General features: G+C 41.9%; 1 long non-coding RNA gene across 2 annotated transcripts in view; it reads right to left on the reverse strand.

Annotated features, from left to right (window-relative positions):
- Nucleotides 1–18,375, reverse strand: part of LOC126354934 (uncharacterized) — a 74,299-nt gene that overhangs the window by 38,432 nt on the left and 17,492 nt on the right. The window contains exon 2 of one of the 2 annotated variants that reach the window (XR_007565406.1): nucleotides 13,973–14,139. The exons of the other annotated variant lie outside the window; for it this stretch is intronic. This is a non-coding gene — a long non-coding RNA (uncharacterized LOC126354934). The remainder of the gene's footprint in view (nucleotides 1–13,972; nucleotides 14,140–18,375) is intronic. 2 annotated transcript variants of the gene reach the window in all.

The following is an 18,375-nucleotide window of genomic DNA, read 5'->3' on the forward strand; positions in this document are numbered from 1 at the left end:
GAATTCTACGAATTCTCGCCCACAACTTGATGTTTTCCCTCTACCGCCACTTTCCGATGAGTGTCAGACGCGTGCTGTTAGGTTCGCAGCCAGGACTCTTGGTGCTAGCATTTTGACTTTCTACATGGCTGCTGATGAAACTTAAAAGGATCGTAACGCCGCAGCTCGCCACGAGACAGCGTTACAGCTTGGAACATCGCACAAGCAGTCCTGACGGAACTGAAACACATTCAATGTAATTATTAAAGTCTATTTCTGATACTTGCAGATGACTTTTATTTATAGATCTGTATTAGCTTATTCCATCCCCTCTCCCGGATGTTCCTGGTGTGGTTGGGTTTGGGTTGTCTATTAATATCCTTACGCCATCAACAAACGTTATAGTTTTTGAATAGCCCTTTTAAACACCGCAAGCTGATTTTTGTAGATGAGGAACAGGCAGTGCTATATTTCTGGGGGAACGCTGGGGGATGCGTACCCCTAAACGTTTTCGTTGACAAAGTAATTTTTTTACATTGCAGAGAACTTGGAAGAGTGCCAAAGATTTATTTCACGGACGTAAATTTTTTATTTCTTTTTTCTTGTTGGTAATTGCAATACGAATGATACTAGTGCAATTTTTGTTGGGAAAATCGATGTCATTTACTGTTTCAAGCATTTCGAAGCTGCTGCAACATTTCTCGACAACTGAATCGCTGGCAGCCAGTTCGACAAGCATGTAGTGCCCTCGCAAACGGATATGCGTACGCTCAAATCGCATGCTTCATTTGAGGTAATGTAAACTGAAGTGTTAGATGCCAAATTCTCTTGTATGTGTTTCTCGGTGTCGCCTGCTTCATTTGAGCAAAGTCAACTGAACAGTCCGATACCATTTTCTTTTTAGTTCGACATGTTGATGACGTCATGGCTAAAAGCAGACGGGTGGTATCCCATGCTTCAATTATAACTAATTCTTGCAGAATTATATCCCATGTCGGAGTACCCTCAAACGTTTTTTTTTTTAGAAAAAAAGCGCTGGGAGCAGGAGAAGACCAATACCAAACTTTGTGCGACTTCAGATGTTATGTTTCTTTATTGTGAGTTTAATTTTACTTACATATCGTGCGTTTAGCGAATGTAATCCTCCGTAATCTGCCGCGAAGATAAGAATCCGTGGAGCTGGGTGATTTATATTGTTGCTTTGTTCACTGGACAACTTTTGGTGTTCTGAAGCCTATGCACATCCTTCACATCTCTTACTTTCTGGCCGTTGCCTGCTTCGAATGTAGCGAAAGCCGTTATCTTCCGTTAATTGACTGGTTGGTGTTGCCGAGAACAGAGGTGCGGACAGGTTTCCTTAATATGGCCCAACAGGATTATCACGTAACGTAGCGGGACGCACGTACTGCCTATTTTTTAATTTGTTTCCTGCTTTTTCTTGTTTTTTAGAACTGTGGCGCTCGTGACTCGATCATTATAGCAACTTTTTTTTCCTTCGGCTGTTGAAGTGGTTGACATTTCTACATGTTTCATTACTGTCTTATCGAGAGCCTGAAATATTGTAAGATGTTTGAAATTCTGATAAACATAGGTATAACGCTACTGGAAAAAGTAGGTAATAAACAGTATGTACAAGAACCAAGAGGAAACAACGAGAGTGGAAAACCATTTGGAAAGTGCTGGCGTTAAGAACATTATATGGTAGGGATGGCGAATTTTGCTCGATTCGATGTCTGCCATCTTACTTTGACGTTATCAGTTTTTTTTTCTGCATCCTATGTATAGAGTGTTTACTTGATGATGATACAAATTTCCACTAATGGCGGAGAAGAGCTAACTTACCAATCCGAGATAAGTATCCCTGGTACAGAAATGACTGAATCGAAATGTAAGAAATGAAAAGTGAGGCGAGAAACTCGACTGAGAACGTATCTACACATGCACCCATCAAATAGTAAAAGCCCTAAATAACAAATTATCGCCAGTTGGCATTGGTTTTTCCAAGGAATTTGACTGTGTGGATCATATCACACTCTTCGAAAAACTCAGGTTTTATGGAATTGAAGGGTATACACACAGCTGGTTTGAATCATACTTAACGAACAGAAAGCAAAACGTTGTTCTGAATACCACAAATAGTGTTGGGAGGGTGGTAAATTCTAGTGAATGGGGAGTTATCACAAAGGGAGTCCCACAAGGTTCCATTTTGGGTCCTCTGCTGTTCCTTATTCATGTGAATGACCTCTCACTCAACGTTCAGCAAGCTGAAGTAGTACTTTTTGCAGATGACACGAGTGTTATAATAAATCCCATTCCAGAAAAAGTAGCTGAAGATATTGTTAAGGATGTCTTTCAAAGAATTAGTAAGTGGTTCTCGGAAAATGGACTCTCTTTTAATTAAAAAAGAAGCTCACTACATTCAGTTCTGTACACCGAATAGAGTCATACCAACAATTGATGTAGCATATGAACAGGGCTCAGTTAACAGGGTAGATTTCTCTAAATTTTTGGGTGTTCACATTGATAACAACTTGAACTGGAAGAAACGTATTACTGAGCTCTTCAAACAATTAAGTTCAGCTTCTTTCGCTCTTCGTATAATCACTAGTCTTGGTAATAAACAGATCAGTCCCCTATCGTACTTTGCATATTTCCACTCAATAATGTTTGGGATAATTCACCACTTAGACATAAAGTATTGATTGCATAAAAGAGAGCAGTGGTGTTCACTCAAGGACATCATGTAGGCACCTATTCAAGGAGTTAGGTATTTTAACTGCACCATCAGAGCACATATATTCGCAAATGAAATTCGTTATAAATCATCCTTATCAGTTCGCGAAGAATCATACGCACAACACTAGAGGAAGAAATGAGCTTTCCTGTCCGTTATTGAAGGTGTCAGTTGCTCAAAAAGGAGTACATTATTCAGCAACAAAAATCTTTGATCATTTGCGCAACAACATAAAGTGTCTGGCAGGCAGCAGATCAAGTTTTAAATCTAGCTTAAAATCCTTTCCTTTGGACAAATTCTTCTATTCCATGGGCGAGTCTCTGTTTCAGTACTGGCAAAATAATAATAATAATAATAATAATAATAATAATAATAATGTAGTTGCATGTGTAGAACAAAAAGGTTCATTAATATTAGCAGTATTTATGTTGTATATATATATATATATATATATATATATATATATATATATATATATATATATATATATATATACACCTGACTTGTTCCACATCATATCGATAAAATAATCGTGAAAATGATCTGCGGAACATGACATAACTGAACTAAACTAAACTAAACTACGAATAGTTCTCTGCACGAGGTCATATATTGATTTAGGCTATTATGTGCGTAATATCTAAAATTGTAGGGTGAGAAACTCCGTCCAATATATGTAAACGTAAACGACGAGAAGTGGGGATAGGCAACGCTACTAATACACTACAGATGGCGTGACCTTCCATGGATGTATCAGCTTAAAAAAAATGATGATGGCCAACTAAATCTGCACATTTTGTTTGTGAACTTCTGGGGAGACGTTTCCTGAAAGACAAAATGAATACGAGGTCTTCGTGATCTTCTCGTTCACCGGAAATGACTCCTTGACTCCTTGATGTGGCGTCATGCAAAAAACCATGTGCGGAACACCTGCCGAGGCTGGAGAGCACCTCGTGCCAAAAATTCGAGCTGCATGTGACATTTTTCGAATGACACAGTTTCTTTAAGTCAACATTTTCGCCTTTGACCGTCAGTTTTAATTTCAGTCATTACGACTGCAGCTTCGACGGTAGCGAAAACTATTGGAGCGCATGTATGTGTTTTAATATATGCTGACAGAAAAAAATCGCTGCACTAAGAAGGAGTTGCGCGACATAAACGGAAGTTGGTAGGCGTCTTTCTACATCAAAAAGATGATGTCTATTGAAATTTCGCGCCAGTCGCATTATAGAAAATGATAGGCACGAATAAACGTAATTAACAGTAATAAAACAAAAGAATGTAAAAAAAAAATGGACACCCGCACGCGTATGCGTAGACTCGAGTGTTGCCGAGGCACACACATACCATAGTGGGAAATGGTTCAAATGGCTCTGAGCACTATGGGACTTAACTTCAGAGGTCATCTGTCCCCTAGAACTTAGAACTACTTAAACCTAACGAACCTAAGGACATCACACACATCCATGCCCGAGGCAGGATTCAAACCTGCGACCGGAGCGGTCTCGCTGTTCCAGACTGTAGCGCCTAGAACCGCTCGGTCACCCCAGCCGGTCAGCAATAGGTCTAGGAGTAGTTATACACGTAGTTAATCAGCTAAGCTGGAGTTGTCCCGAGCTTGCCAGTAAGAGATGAAGTAATATATAACTGGAAATTATTCGCTTAGAACTGGAATTAAATTCCCTTTATTTTTTTTATTTGGCTGTTTTTTCAATATTCTTTTCCGTTTCTGCATCAATATTAACAATGGTTGCTGTTAACAAATTTGTAACTATATATATATGATATAAAACGTTGTATGTCACCAAGAGTACTAAATATGTACGACTTGTTTAGACTTTCCAGATAACAGATCTAAAATTCATGGAAAAAGTACTCTCCACGCAACTCCTTCCTGTGCATGCCTCTTCATCTCTGAATAACTACTGCAACACACGTCCATTTGAACCTGCACACTGCATTCGTCTCTTAGTGTCTATCTATAATTTTTAACTTCCACATTTCGCCCGAGTAGTAAACTGACGATTCCTTCATATCTCAGAACGTGTCCTATCAACTGAACCCTTCTTCTTGTCGAGTTACGCTACAAATTTCTTTTCTCCCCAATTCTATTCACTAATTCCTTATTAGTTACCAATCTACCCATCTAATCTACAGCACTCTGCTTTAGTACCACATTACGAAAACTTCAATTCTCTTGTTGTCTGAACTTCTCATTGTTCACTTTTCTATCCTGTACAAGGGTATAGCTTCAGAAAAGCCTCTTTAACACTTCAATTTATATTAGATGTTAATAAATTTCTCTTATTCAGAAACGATTTGCTTGCCATTATCAATCTACATTTTATATCCTCTCCACTTTGGCTATGATCAGTTATTTTTCTGACGAAATAACGAAACTCTACGTTTGCTTTTAGTGTCTCATCTTATTATCTAATTCCTTCAGCGTCACCTAATTTAATTCCACTACCTTTCGTATTGTAGCATTCGTGATTGAGGGGAACCACACATTACGATTAACCTTTCCTGGTAGCCAGTAATAATGGAACTTTATTGAATCTAATAAACTAAATACAATGAAAGTTTCTTGAGTCTGTACTTCTCGGTTCAGCGTGATAACAAATCAATGGATCAGGGGAATGTCGTACGAGATAGTCACTACGTTGCACTGGAATTTCCTAGCAGATAATCACTGTCATTGCACTGGAATGTTCATATTGAAACTTCTTAATATATTTTTGCTTGGAGGGGAATAGCTGAGAAGGTGAAACTTCTACGTTATTTAATTCTGAAACTGCTAAATGAAATTGAATGCAAGTGTCACTTTGCTATTTTTTAATCATTTCATTTCTGACCTACAGAATTTTCCCTGAAAAGTACAACTCAAACTTATCCTATTCATTTATGACCCACAATATACAAACGCAACGCAATCTGATTATTACTTAACACAAAAGAATGGCCCTGAATGAGAAGAAATCCTAACAATAACCCATACTTTCCATAAGTCACTTACCTCATACAAAATCTTCATGACACGAACTACAGCGATACAGCAAGCACAATTAGAGCCAGATAAATAAAAGATTCTAACCACTGAAGGCTCTAACTACTAATAGGCATGTGGTTAGCAAAGGAAAGATTTTGTTGCAGAGCAAACAATGTATTTAGCAGATTTTACCTTAATCATGTGACAACCAGTTCGAAAAATTATATAATCGTCAACAATTCCATTACCCACATCAAATTTCGATGACGGACACACGTCCAGACGGTCCGCTCCCGCTAATACTGCAAACCCCCAACACTGCTAATTATTAACCTCCAACCTCCATCACTGCTGACTATTCACCTCTAACTATGAGTCCGACCAGCCGCAGAGTCTCTTACAGAGGGCGCACACCTCTGTCAGTGATATTAATGCAGTCTATAGCGCTGCCAACATACAAACACATAAACAGGCAGTATGTGGACGAAGTCCGTGGTGATAGTGGCTTATGTGGTGCCGAGCCTGGAGATGAGTCAGAGACAAATCCCGAAAGACGTTGAGTTGCAGTGGAATCCGACTGATGGACCACTAGGCGTAGCCGCGTAGGGCATGGAGTATTCGGCAGAAGAGCTCCAATTGATTGACTACTAGGCCAGCATAGAGCCCAGAGCATAGAGTCCGCTCAGTGAAAGAACTCCGATTAGGCGCAACTGGTGTAAAGTTTGGAGGGCGAAGTCACTGCAGAGCAGGCGGTTGGGACCTGAATACTCGTCTGGTGGAAGGATACCAACGGAGGCCACGTGATTCGTGGAAGCAAGGGAGCGCCGCGATGGCTGTGCTGTTTGTGACAGTGCTTACCCATCTGGCAGGAAGGCTGGTCCACACAGTTCTTTCTCGGTGGCTGGAGGTTCAGTTGTGAACAACCTTGCATGTTCGTGTTGTTGTTGATTGTTTCCATCTGATCTCCACAGGAAGCGTCGCTAGTAGGCCCGAGCTGTGGCAACCCATGGAGCAGCACTGTGTGGTTGGTGGCTGTGTTGCCAGGGGTTGCACTTTCCACCCATCCCTCCCTCCCCCACATCAATCCCCCCCCCCACTCCCGGGGGAAGACATAGTGTAGCCATCTCGAAGAATATGTAGGGAGAAGAAGCCTCAGAGTCGGGGTGGTGGTTCCTGAGATGAGTGCTTATGAAGTAGAAGTTTGCACCCAGGAAGCTTTGGCTGAAAGCAGGTGGCTTCAATGTTCCCATGACATATGGGGCTCGGATGAGACTGGTAGGAGCAAACCTGAAAAAGATAGACATGCAGTCTCGTTGTAAGGTGTCAGGCAAATCCAACACTTTCCATGAAAACCCTGACATAATAAGCAAATCTAGTAGTATGTCACATAGCTCCGAATAAATTGTGACATTAAATTAACCAAAGCAATACGAGTAACGAGTGAGCAAATGGAATACCTCAGACTAACACAAGAATGCCTAAATGCATGTTGTACCTTCCCACCGTGAGACCGACGCAGTTCTGAGGGGAGAAACGAGAACAGAAACCGAGAGCAGAACCGTGTTAAGCTAGAAAGCCCTATGATAAGGGACGGACTGGACACACACGTCTCCAGCTAACCACTAGAGCCACACAACCCGCACGTTTTATCGTGAGACTTTTTCGCATCTCTGTTGCGTCAAGGACCACCCCCCAGCCCATGTTAAAAGCTAGAGCCCTCCAGAAAAACAGTATAGGTCTTACGATAACACAAAAGGGGCCACTACCACCCGCAAGTTTTAGCGTGAGCCTTTTCGCATGTCTGTTACATTAGGACCACCCCCCAGCCCATGTTAAAAGATAGAGCCTTCCAGAAGAACAGTATAGATCTTACGATAAAGCTAAAAGGACCACACCAGCTGCAGGTTTTAGCGTTAGACTTTTTCGCGTCTCTGTTACGTTGCAAACTTTAAAAACATTGCCCCACCACGAAAAGTATAACGTTTCTCATTGGATAGACAGAATTTTTGTAGGCGGAGCTTAAGGTTAACATTGAAACCCTGATTGGTCAGATGAAAACATAGCCAGATAGTTTTTTTAAACCCACTTCTGTACATTGTAGTAAGCAGAAGTTAGGCTAGAGTTGTTTCCGAGATGGCGAGGTGAGCGGAGCTGTGCTGCCCGCCGCTGCCCTGACGCTGCCTAAACACGGAAAAGGTAATGAACGCACAGGATGCCGCATTTTTGAGCGCATAAAGCTTCATACAGAACTGCAGAAGTCTCATTTGTTACACCCCCTTTTTGCGTAATACTAGTGTCGATCGTAAATTAAAGCTCATGGTGTTCACATTTGCCACTTGAAGTAAAAATCTGAAACGCGATGATTTCTCTGTTATATAGTTATTGAGAAGCCACATCAGCCACTGTAATTTACGACAAGTTAGATAAGTTATTAAAGATAATTGAGGGTCACTGTAGACCATTTTGATAGTTTTCTCTTTTGTGAAACTTAATTTAAACCTAGATTATAGATGTGACATGGCATAGGTCATCCTTCGATCCATTGTAGAACTTGGAAACCCATTCAGGGAATATTCGTTCACATTTTTGTTGAACGCAGTTGGTTTTTACCATCCTGTATTAAAACACTTCCTTTTATCAATAGTGCAATTTATAAACGATGTTTTGTGAGTCGAATAAAATTTCCATTGGTAGACTTAACTGCTTTTTCGACGTTATTTTACCAGCTAACTAAAAATAGGAAAGCTTTGAACCCCTTCCACTAAATTTAGTTAGTATTAAGATTCTTTTACAGGGAGTGCAGTGGAGCTGACGCTGAGATCATTTGGTATTTGGTTATATCATCGCTAGCGTCACTGAACTCTTCTGAATTCTACATGTCACGTGTGGTCTGGCGTCTCTTTACCAGCCACAGGTCCCAGGTTCAAACTAGTTAATTCCCTAAAAAAACACGCTCAGAGCGTCGTTGCGCGAAAGTGGTAGGGAGACACAATATAGAACAAACAGACACCACCATGAATGTTTAGATCGTCATCTTGGAAGGTCGATCCGTCCGCCGAAGCCAATGGCGAGATAGTGCCACCATGGCAGTGCAGTTTGGCGGCGACACTAGAAGCTCACGACAGCTTGGTGGCTGCTGGATATTCGGCAGTAAACAACCTGGCTTATCTGTGTGCTGCTGCGGATTGTTTCGTATAAGGCTCAGGCGACATGTCTTTAGTGAGCTGGAGATTCGGCAACCGGCAGTACACAACTGTATGGATGGTGGCTACGTCGCCAGACCACAAAGACTCTATAATATTGGTAGCCACGGTAAATGCGCTAGTTCTTCCTCGTACCCACAACATCAGTCCTGGCCGATGTGGGCTGTATGAACGGAGGCTGTGTCAACTTGCAGCACTGAGTCATCATTGGGGAACAAACATTGTACAATGCGATGGACATGATCAGCGATAATGGTCACGTAATCCTTGGCAGTAATGCGATTTTGCAGAGTAATCGTGGGATACACGGAATACTACGATATGGATGCCCAAATCATCACCAGTCTCTCACCATCCTTCACTCTTGGGACGTAAACAGAGCCGGAAACTGGAAACAGTGTGAAAAAAGACTCATGCGACCAAATTATATTCTTCCATTGCTGCATAGTTCGGGTTTTATGGCTTCGGCATCACGTTTTCCTGTTACAGGAATTTCTACCACTGGTGAGTGGTTTTAAAATTCCAGCTCGCCAAGCAATTCCTGCACATAGCGCTCCCTTTGTGTTGTTTGGCTGCTAACAGGCTTTGGGAATACGACGTGCAGTTCTGCAGGGACATTTGTAGCTGACGTCCTCTTATTTTTCGTGACGATCCTCCTCAGTGACAGCCCGTCACGATCACTCAAACCACACACATTCGTCCGCATTGTGAGTTAACGGGTGTCGTTTTCCCGCCTTTCCTGCATGTGGTATAAATCTTTGATACGGCGCCTCTTGAAACACCAAACATTTCTGCCCAAATTCGGATTCACTTAGGTCCGACATAATGCACTCACAACTAGACAGAACACTTTTGTGACCGCGATTTACAACGTTTGGAGACATTCCACAGGTGCCATTCGTGGTCAGGTACAATGACACAACACGCAGGCTTGGTTAGAATCTACATTTATGTTCAAGTATGCAATTTTCGGCGTATTCCCATATTTTTGTCCAACACCTAAAGTTGGATAATATTCGCACCTGTTACGCACCCGACAGCAACTGCTTTCTTTAGCGCTGGATTTATTACGTTTTCTTTGAAGTCTGAGGGTATTTTGCCAGTCTCACACATCTTGTACAACAGGTGGAATTATTTTGTCACGGCTGGTCCTCCCAAAGCTATCAGTATTTCTGAGGGAATGGCTTCTACTACAGAGGTCTCGTTTCGACTCAGGTCTTTCGGTGCTCTGTCAGATTCTTCTCGCAGTAATACATTACTTATCGCACCTCATCTTTGTCTACTTCTCCATTCATATCTATAATGTTGTCTTCGCTATCATTTCCTTTGTGCAGCCCCTTTATAAAGGGTGAGGGAGCCACTCCAGATATACCAAAAATTAATAAAATTAATATATCTAGGTTCGGTTTTTGTCTAGTTGTAGTGGACAATACGACGAATTTCCTGACGTCCGCAAGTAATTTTTATAGTTTTTAGTCTCCGAATTACGAGAGTGACTTCGTTTTTGGCCATGGCTCCGTATACATTTTCTGTGAAATTGGGAAGATGCTTCTCAGAGAACTTCAACGACATAACATGTATTGGTCTTGATGAAACAGTATCAAGATAACGGTGCCGCAATCACTGTCGTCCCGTCAGGAGAAGAGATGTCACTAAAGCCTGCCCTAGGATTGCCAGGCATCCAGATTAATCGGGATTTTCCCGGTTTTGAAGTTCTTTTGTCTCGGTTACATCTTTCGGGATGTTGAAATGTTCAGGTTTATGGCCTTTTTGATTCTTAACCGAGTTTGCACTGTCAAACTTGTAGCACCACTCTACACTCAGTCTTCAAATGTACACACAGAGGTTCTGATTATTATTACATTCAGATGGTTAAAATGTGTTTGACGACAAAGTAGATATCGTACATTTCTACAGCTTCTATCTACAGCTTGCTACCGACGTAAGTAAATTTTACTAAAGCTAGCAATTGCAATATGAAGTCTCTTCACAGAACTCATCCTTTATTAGTTCCACCCTGTTCGTGTCGGTAGAAGTCGATAAATAACTTGACTTCCCTTGATGCTCCCAACACTTGCTATCTAATAGTATGGCATGTAGTTTAAAACGTCATTGGTCTTCTACTTACTGAGTCATAGTTATTTTTTAATATTTATTACTACAAACAATACCAGATTGGAATGTGTACATCCTTACAGTGCGCAGTCACGAAACCTTTTTATTGTCATGTTACATTTCTACCGTAGCGGATGATCGGCCTAAGTTTATGTTGTCAGCAATGCACGAAATAAACACGGGTGTTTTTCTTATTACAGAAGTTTATTCACCCGGATCGCATAAAGATACGCAGTGATCACTAGTTTTAGCGAAATTAAATCGACGAAATGGGATGGCCATGTAAAAATTTTTTATGTACAAATGATCTAAAGATGACGAGTCAATTTTTCTGAAACTAGTAATCATCGTATATTTTTAATGCAATCTGGGCGAGTGAACTTCTGTTATAAGAACAACAACCGCGTTTAGATTCTAATATTGCCTCCGATGCAGCTGACAATGTCAGGTAATCATCATAATGCACGAAATGCTGTTAACTGCTTATCTCTGAACTGCCCCGTCCTCGCCACTCCCCTCTAAAGTGAACACTTTAAAAAGTTGTTTTACTGTACGTAAAATATATCATCATCATCATCATTTAAGACTGATTATGCCTTTCAGCGTTCAGTCTGGAGCATAGCCCCCTTATAACATTCCTCCAAGATCCCCTATTCAGTGCTAACATTGGTGCATCTTCTGATGTTAAACCTATTACTTCAAAATCATTCTTAACCGAATCCAGGTACCTTCTTCTTGGTCTGCCCCGACTCCTCCTACCCTCTACTGCTGAACCCATGAGTCTCTTGGGTAACCTTGCTTCTCCCATGCGTGTGACATGACCCCACCATCTAAGCCTGTTCATCCTGACTGCTATGTCTATAGAGTTCATTCCCAGTTTTTCTTTGATTTCCTCATTGTGGGCACCCTCCTGCCATTGTTCCCATCTACTAGTACCTGCAATAATCCTAGCTACTTTCATATCCGTAACCTCTACCTTGTTGATAAGGTAACCTGAATCCACCCAGCTTTCGCTCCCATACAACAAAGTTGGTCGAAAGATTGAACGGTGCACAGATAACTTAGTCTTGGTACTGACTTTCTTCTTGCAGAAGAGAGTAGATCGTAGCTGAGCGCTCACTGCATTAGCTTTGCTACACCTCGCTTCCAGTTCTTTGACTATGTTGCCATCCTGTGAGAATATGCATCCTAAGTACTTGAAACTGTCCACCTGTTCTAACTTTGTTCCTCCTATTTGGCACTCAATCCGTTTATATTTCTTTCCCACTGACATTACTTTCGTTTTGGAGATGCTAATCTTCATACCATAGTCCTTACATTTCTGATCTAGCTCTGCAATATTACTTTGCAAACTTTCAATCGAATCTGCCATCACAACTAAGTCATCCGCATATGCAAGACTGCTTATTTTGTGTTCACATATCTTGATCTCACCCAGCCAGGCAACTGTTTTCAACATATGATCCATGAATAATGTGACAGTGGAGACAGGTTGCAGCCTTGTCTTACCCCTGAAACTACTCTGAACCATGAACTCAATTTACCGTCAACTCTAACTGCTGCCTGACTATCCATGTAAAGACCTTTAATTGCTTGCGAAAGTTTGCCTCCTATTCCATAATCTCGTAGAACACACAATGACTTCCACCTAGGAACCCGGTCATATGCCTTTTCTAGATCTATAAAGCATAGATACAGTTCCCTGTTCCACTCATAACACTTCTCCATTATTTGCCGTAAGCTAGAGATCTGGTCCTGACAACCTCTAAGAGGCCTAAACCCACACTGATTTTCATCCAATTGGTCCTCAACCAATACTCGCACTTTCCTTTCAACAATACCTCAGAAGATTTTACCCACAACGCTGATTAAAGAGATACCTCTGTAGTTGTTACAATCTTTTCTGTTTCCATGTTTAAAGATTGGTGTGATTACTGCTTTTGTCCAGTCTGTTGGAACCTGTCCCGACTCCCAGGCCATTTCAATTATCCTGTGTAGCCATTTAAGATTTTTAAATTAATGCCGAAGTTTCTAGATATCGTATTTTATAATGTTTTACCACTGTCGAAATTGTCAAAGAGAAAGTACAAATTTTCTGGCAAATATAGCGAGAAATACCCCTTTATTAAAGACGGCAGAACAGAATATGAAGCGTTCTGCAAACTCTGTAATACAGTTTAAGTACGTATAATGGAGAAATTGCAGATATAAAGGAGCGCATTGAAAACAGAATCATATATTCAACGTATCATCCTCAAGTACAAATAAAACTCCCACAAATTACTTAGTAAATCACGATAGTTTGTAAGAAAGAAATTGCTGTAGCAGAAGTATGTTTTGCATGCCATGTGATCAGAAAACATCAATCTTTTGCTTCTAAAGACTATCTTAATAAGATAATACCAAAAATATGTAACGAACCAAAAACTGCCACTCTGTATGCCTCAGCTAGGACAAAAACAACATGTTTGATTAAGCAAGTTCTTTCACCCAGTCCCCTACAACTTAGAACTACTTAAACCTAGCTAACCTAAGGACATCATACACATCCATGCCCGAGACAGGATTCGAACCTCCGACCGTAGCGGTCGCGCGGTTCCAGACTGTAGCGCCTAGAACCGCTCGGCCACAACGGACGGCGTTCAGACTCACTTAAATCTTGATAACTTGCCATTGTAGAAGCAGTTACCGATCTAACAACTGCGCCAGACACTTGTCTTATAGGCGTTGCCGACCGCAGCACCGTATTCTGCCTGTTTACATATCTCTGTACTAGTTTCTTTGGCGCTTCAGTGTAGTTTCGCCATAGATGATAGTCACATTTTCGACTGTCGTATACATTGTGAAAGTCTCAATACCTTTACTAACAAGACATCTGATTGCTACAACAGCAGAGCACAGACTGATTTTCTTCAAGTGCACAGATAAACACAAGAACCAAACCTGACTTACGTGTTTCGTTATATTTGGTATAACAGGCCAGGTGTTTCTGGAACCTCTTCTCCTGACAGTGGTACAGTGGTTTGCGGCGCTGTTATCTTGATGCTGTGTGACCGAGTCCCATACATGTTATGTCGTTGAAAATCATCATTTTAGATAAAATTATTGGGAACAGCGATCTGTGAATAAAGGAATATTGTTAAAAAATAGTCTTGCTGACAGCCATGTATTAAATTTGTGTCGTTGAAGTTCTCTTACAAGTTTTTTTTTTCAAACGCCACACAAGAGGTTTATAGTTCCATTAGAAAGAAACGAAGTCGTTGTCGTAATTCTGCGATTAGAAACAATAAAAATTACTTGCAAACGTCAGGAAATTCGCCATACTGTTCACTACAACGAGGCGAAAACCACACCTCGATGTATTTATTAATTCTGGATATACACTCTATGACAGAAAAAAAACCACTTCGAAGGAGTAATCCGAATGCGATGGAAATCGGTAGACGTGATATACATGTAGATAGAAACAAATTATTATAATTTCAGTTAAACTGAATAATATATTCAAGAGCAAGAGCTTTATAAACTGAGCTAGTCAATAACACATTGGTCCACCTCTGGCCCTTATACAATCAGTTATCCGGTTGGGCATTGATAGAGTGATTGGATGTCATACAGAGGGATATCGTGTCAAACTCTGTCCAACTGGCGCGCTAGATCGTCAAAATCCGGAGACGGTTGGAGGGACCAGCCCATAATGCTCCAAATGTTCTAAACATGTCTCCTTGGTGACCTATTTACTGTTTGCCAAGCACGAAGACAAGCAACAGAAACTCTCGGCATGTGTGGGCGGGCATTATCTCGCTGAAGTATAAGCCCAAGATGGTTCGACATGAAGGGAAACCAAACGGGGTGTAGGATATCGTCCACATACTATTGTGTTGTAAGGGTGCCGCGGATGTTCTACCAAAAGGCACCAAATACCATCACTCCTGGTCGTCGGGCAGTAGACAGATAAGAGGAAGGCTGGTCTCTCACCACTTTTGGGGTGGCTCAAGAAACGTCTTCACTGTTCATCGGGACCCGTTCGAAGTGGGACTCATCACCCATTACAACTGTACTCCAGCCATAGAGATTTCAGACCAAAGAAGTTTCTGGAGACGTCCCAGACGCTGGTGGGATAGTGCAGGATGATACTATTCCCACACAACGCTCCTGTCGCCCAGGGCAGCCTACATGGCTTGGGTTTAAAAAGATTCACGTCAGTATCTCCTTAACTACACTACAAGCCATTAAAATTGCTACACCAAGAAGAAATGCAGATGATAAACGGGTATTCATTGGACAAATATATTATACTAGAACTGACATGTGATTATATTTTCACACAATTTGGGTGCATAGATCCTGAGAAATCAGTACGCAGAACAACCACCTCTGGCCGTAATAACGGCCTTGATACGCCTAGGCATTGAGTCAAACAGAGCTTGGATGGCGTGTACAGGTACAGCTAGCCATGCAGCTTCAACACGATATCACAGTTCATCAGGAGTAGTGACTGGTGTATTGTGACGAGCCAGTTGCTCGGCCACCATTGACCAGACGTTTCAGGTGGTGAGAGACCTGGAGAAAGTGCTGGCAAGGGCAGCAGTCGAACATTTTCTGTATCCAGAAAGGCCCGTACAGGACCTGCAACATGCGGTCATGCATTATCCTGCTAAAATGTAGGGTTTCGCTGGGATCGAACGAAAGGTAGAGCCACGGGTCGTAACACATCTGAAATGTAAGGTCCACTGTTCAAAGTGCCGTCAATACGAACAAGAGGTGACCGAGACGTGTAACCAATGCCACCCCATACCGTCAAGCCGGGTAATACGCCAGTATTGCGATGACGAATAGACGTTTCCAATGTGCATTCACCACGATGTCGCCAAACACGGATGCGATCATGATGATGCTGTCAACAGAACCCGGATTCATCCCATGTAGCCTTTCACGGACGGCGTCTTCATCAGTAAACACTTCCGGGCTAAATTGCCGTGGTCGATCTGTAGAACTTCTTCTCCCTGACGTTTCGTTCTCAACTACGGAGAACATCTTCCGAGGTGAGTCGACGACTGGCTGCTAGGAGCTGGGGCCGCCGCTTATATGGAGATTGTAGAGGGCGCCACCGCACGTCACGTGTCGTCGATGTGTAGCTATCTCTGGCTATCGTCTGTTCTCTCGATTGCAGGCAATCGATTGTCACGTGATTGATGCAACGACGACCGCCATATTTTGTCCAATTTTAATCCTTCTTCTTTACGATTAAAATTGTATTGATGTTTGTGGATTTCAATTGCCTCACTATACATACGTGTATAAAAATGCGACGTCCTCACTAGCTCGCTTGTCTCACCAAATTTTTTTTCGTGATCTCCATCCTTAAAAACATGTTCCGCTACTACCGATTTGTCGATATGTCCCAAGCGACAGTTTCTTTTGTGCTCCGTCAAACGTGTATTGATGCTTCTTTTTGTAGTTCCTATGTGAACCCTGCCACAACTACACGGAATTTTATACACCCCTGGGTTGGCTAGGGGGTGACGAGCATCTTTTGTTGACCTTTGGCATTCACTAATTTTCTTAGTAGGTCTGAAAATAGTCTCCACCTGAAACTTGGCTAGTACTTTCCCAATGCGATCCGTGATGTTATGGATGAAGGGAAGAAATACTTTTCCAGCTGATGGTTGTTGCTGTCCCCTATTTTTAGGCATTTTTCTACTTGGGTGAAGTGCTCGGTTAATCTCGTTTTTCGTATAACCATTTTTCGCAAAAGCCATTCGTAAATGATTTAGTTCTTCTTGTAAGTAGCCTGGTTCACAAATATTATTGGCCCTATCCACTAGTGTTTTTATGACCCCCCTCTTTTGTCTAGGGTGGTGGTTTGAGTTCTTATGGAGGTATCGATCAGTATGTGTACCTTTCCTGTAGATCTTATGGCTTAAGGCCCCATCCGCCCGTTTGATAACTGATACATCCAAAAAGTTAAAATTTCCATTATTCTCTTTTTCCATGGTAAATTTGATCTTTGGGTTGATGCTGTTTAAGTGCACCAGGAAACCATTCAAGTCCTCCTCCTCATGATTCCATATTAAAAAGGTATCATCCAAATACCGATACCACTTCGAGGGGTCTTTTGTGGTCGACTGCAGTGCTTGATGTTCAAAATATTCCATGAACAAATTCGCAATTGCGCGGCTTAGGGGGCTTCCCATGGCTACCCCATCAATCTGTTCATAAAATTCACCATTTTACTGAAAATAGGTCGACGATAGACAGTATTGGAACAAGGCCACTATATCAGTAGGGAACATATCGGCTATATGAGAGAGAGCTTCATCAACTGGAACCGTAGTGAACAACAACACCATATCAAAACTGACAAGGATGTCATTCGGACCGACAATAATTTCCCTCAATTTCTCAATGAAGTGTAGAGAGTTTTTAATATGACTTTCAGTTTTGCCTATGTGAGGTTGTAACAAAGAGGCAAGGTGTCTGGCTAGATCTTGGGTAGGAGCTCCAACTGCGCTGACTATCGGTCTCAAAGGAACATCAGGCTTATGTATCTTTGGTAAACCATATAATCTCGGAGGATAAGCCTCCGTTTTACAAAGATACTTTTTAACTTCTGTTGGAATGGAAGACTGTTTTATCAGACGATTGGTGGCATTCAGCACTTTCTTTGTGGGATCCTTTTCCAACTTCTTGTATGTGCTGGGCTCCAGGAGATCACTGATCTTCTTGTGATAATCCTCAGTATTCATTAAAACAGTAACATTTCCCTTGTTACTGATGATGAGAACCTGGATCCATCCGAAAAAATGACGTTTTGCCATGCTTACACCCAGGTTCGTCGTTGAGTGCACCATTGCAGGCGCTCCTGTTTGTGATGGAGCGTCAGGGGTAACCGCAGTTATGGTCTCCGAGCTGATAGTCCATGCTGCTGCAAACATTGTCGAACTGTTCGTGCAAATGGTTGTTGCCTTGCATACGTCCCCATCTATTGACGCAGGCATCGAGACGTGGCTGTACGATCCGTTACAGCCATGCGGATAAGATGCCTGTCATCTCGACTGCTAGTGATACGAGGCCGTTGGGATCCAGCACGGCGTTCCGTATTACCCTCCTGAACCCACCGATTCCATATTATGCTAACAGTCACTGGATCTCGACCAACGCAAGCAGCAATGTCGCGATACGATAAACCGCAATCGCGATAGGCTACAATCCGACCTTTATCAAAGTCGGAAACGTGACGGTACGCATTTCTCCTCCTTACGCGAGGCATCACAACAACGTTTCACCAGGCAACGCCGGTCAACTGCTGTTTGTGTATGAGAAATCGGTTAAAAACTTTCCTCATGTCAGCA

The sequence above is a fragment of the Schistocerca gregaria genome, chromosome 3 (genome assembly GCF_023897955.1).
Source record: "Schistocerca gregaria isolate iqSchGreg1 chromosome 3, iqSchGreg1.2, whole genome shotgun sequence".
Lineage (NCBI taxonomy): Eukaryota > Metazoa > Arthropoda > Insecta > Orthoptera > Acrididae > Schistocerca > Schistocerca gregaria.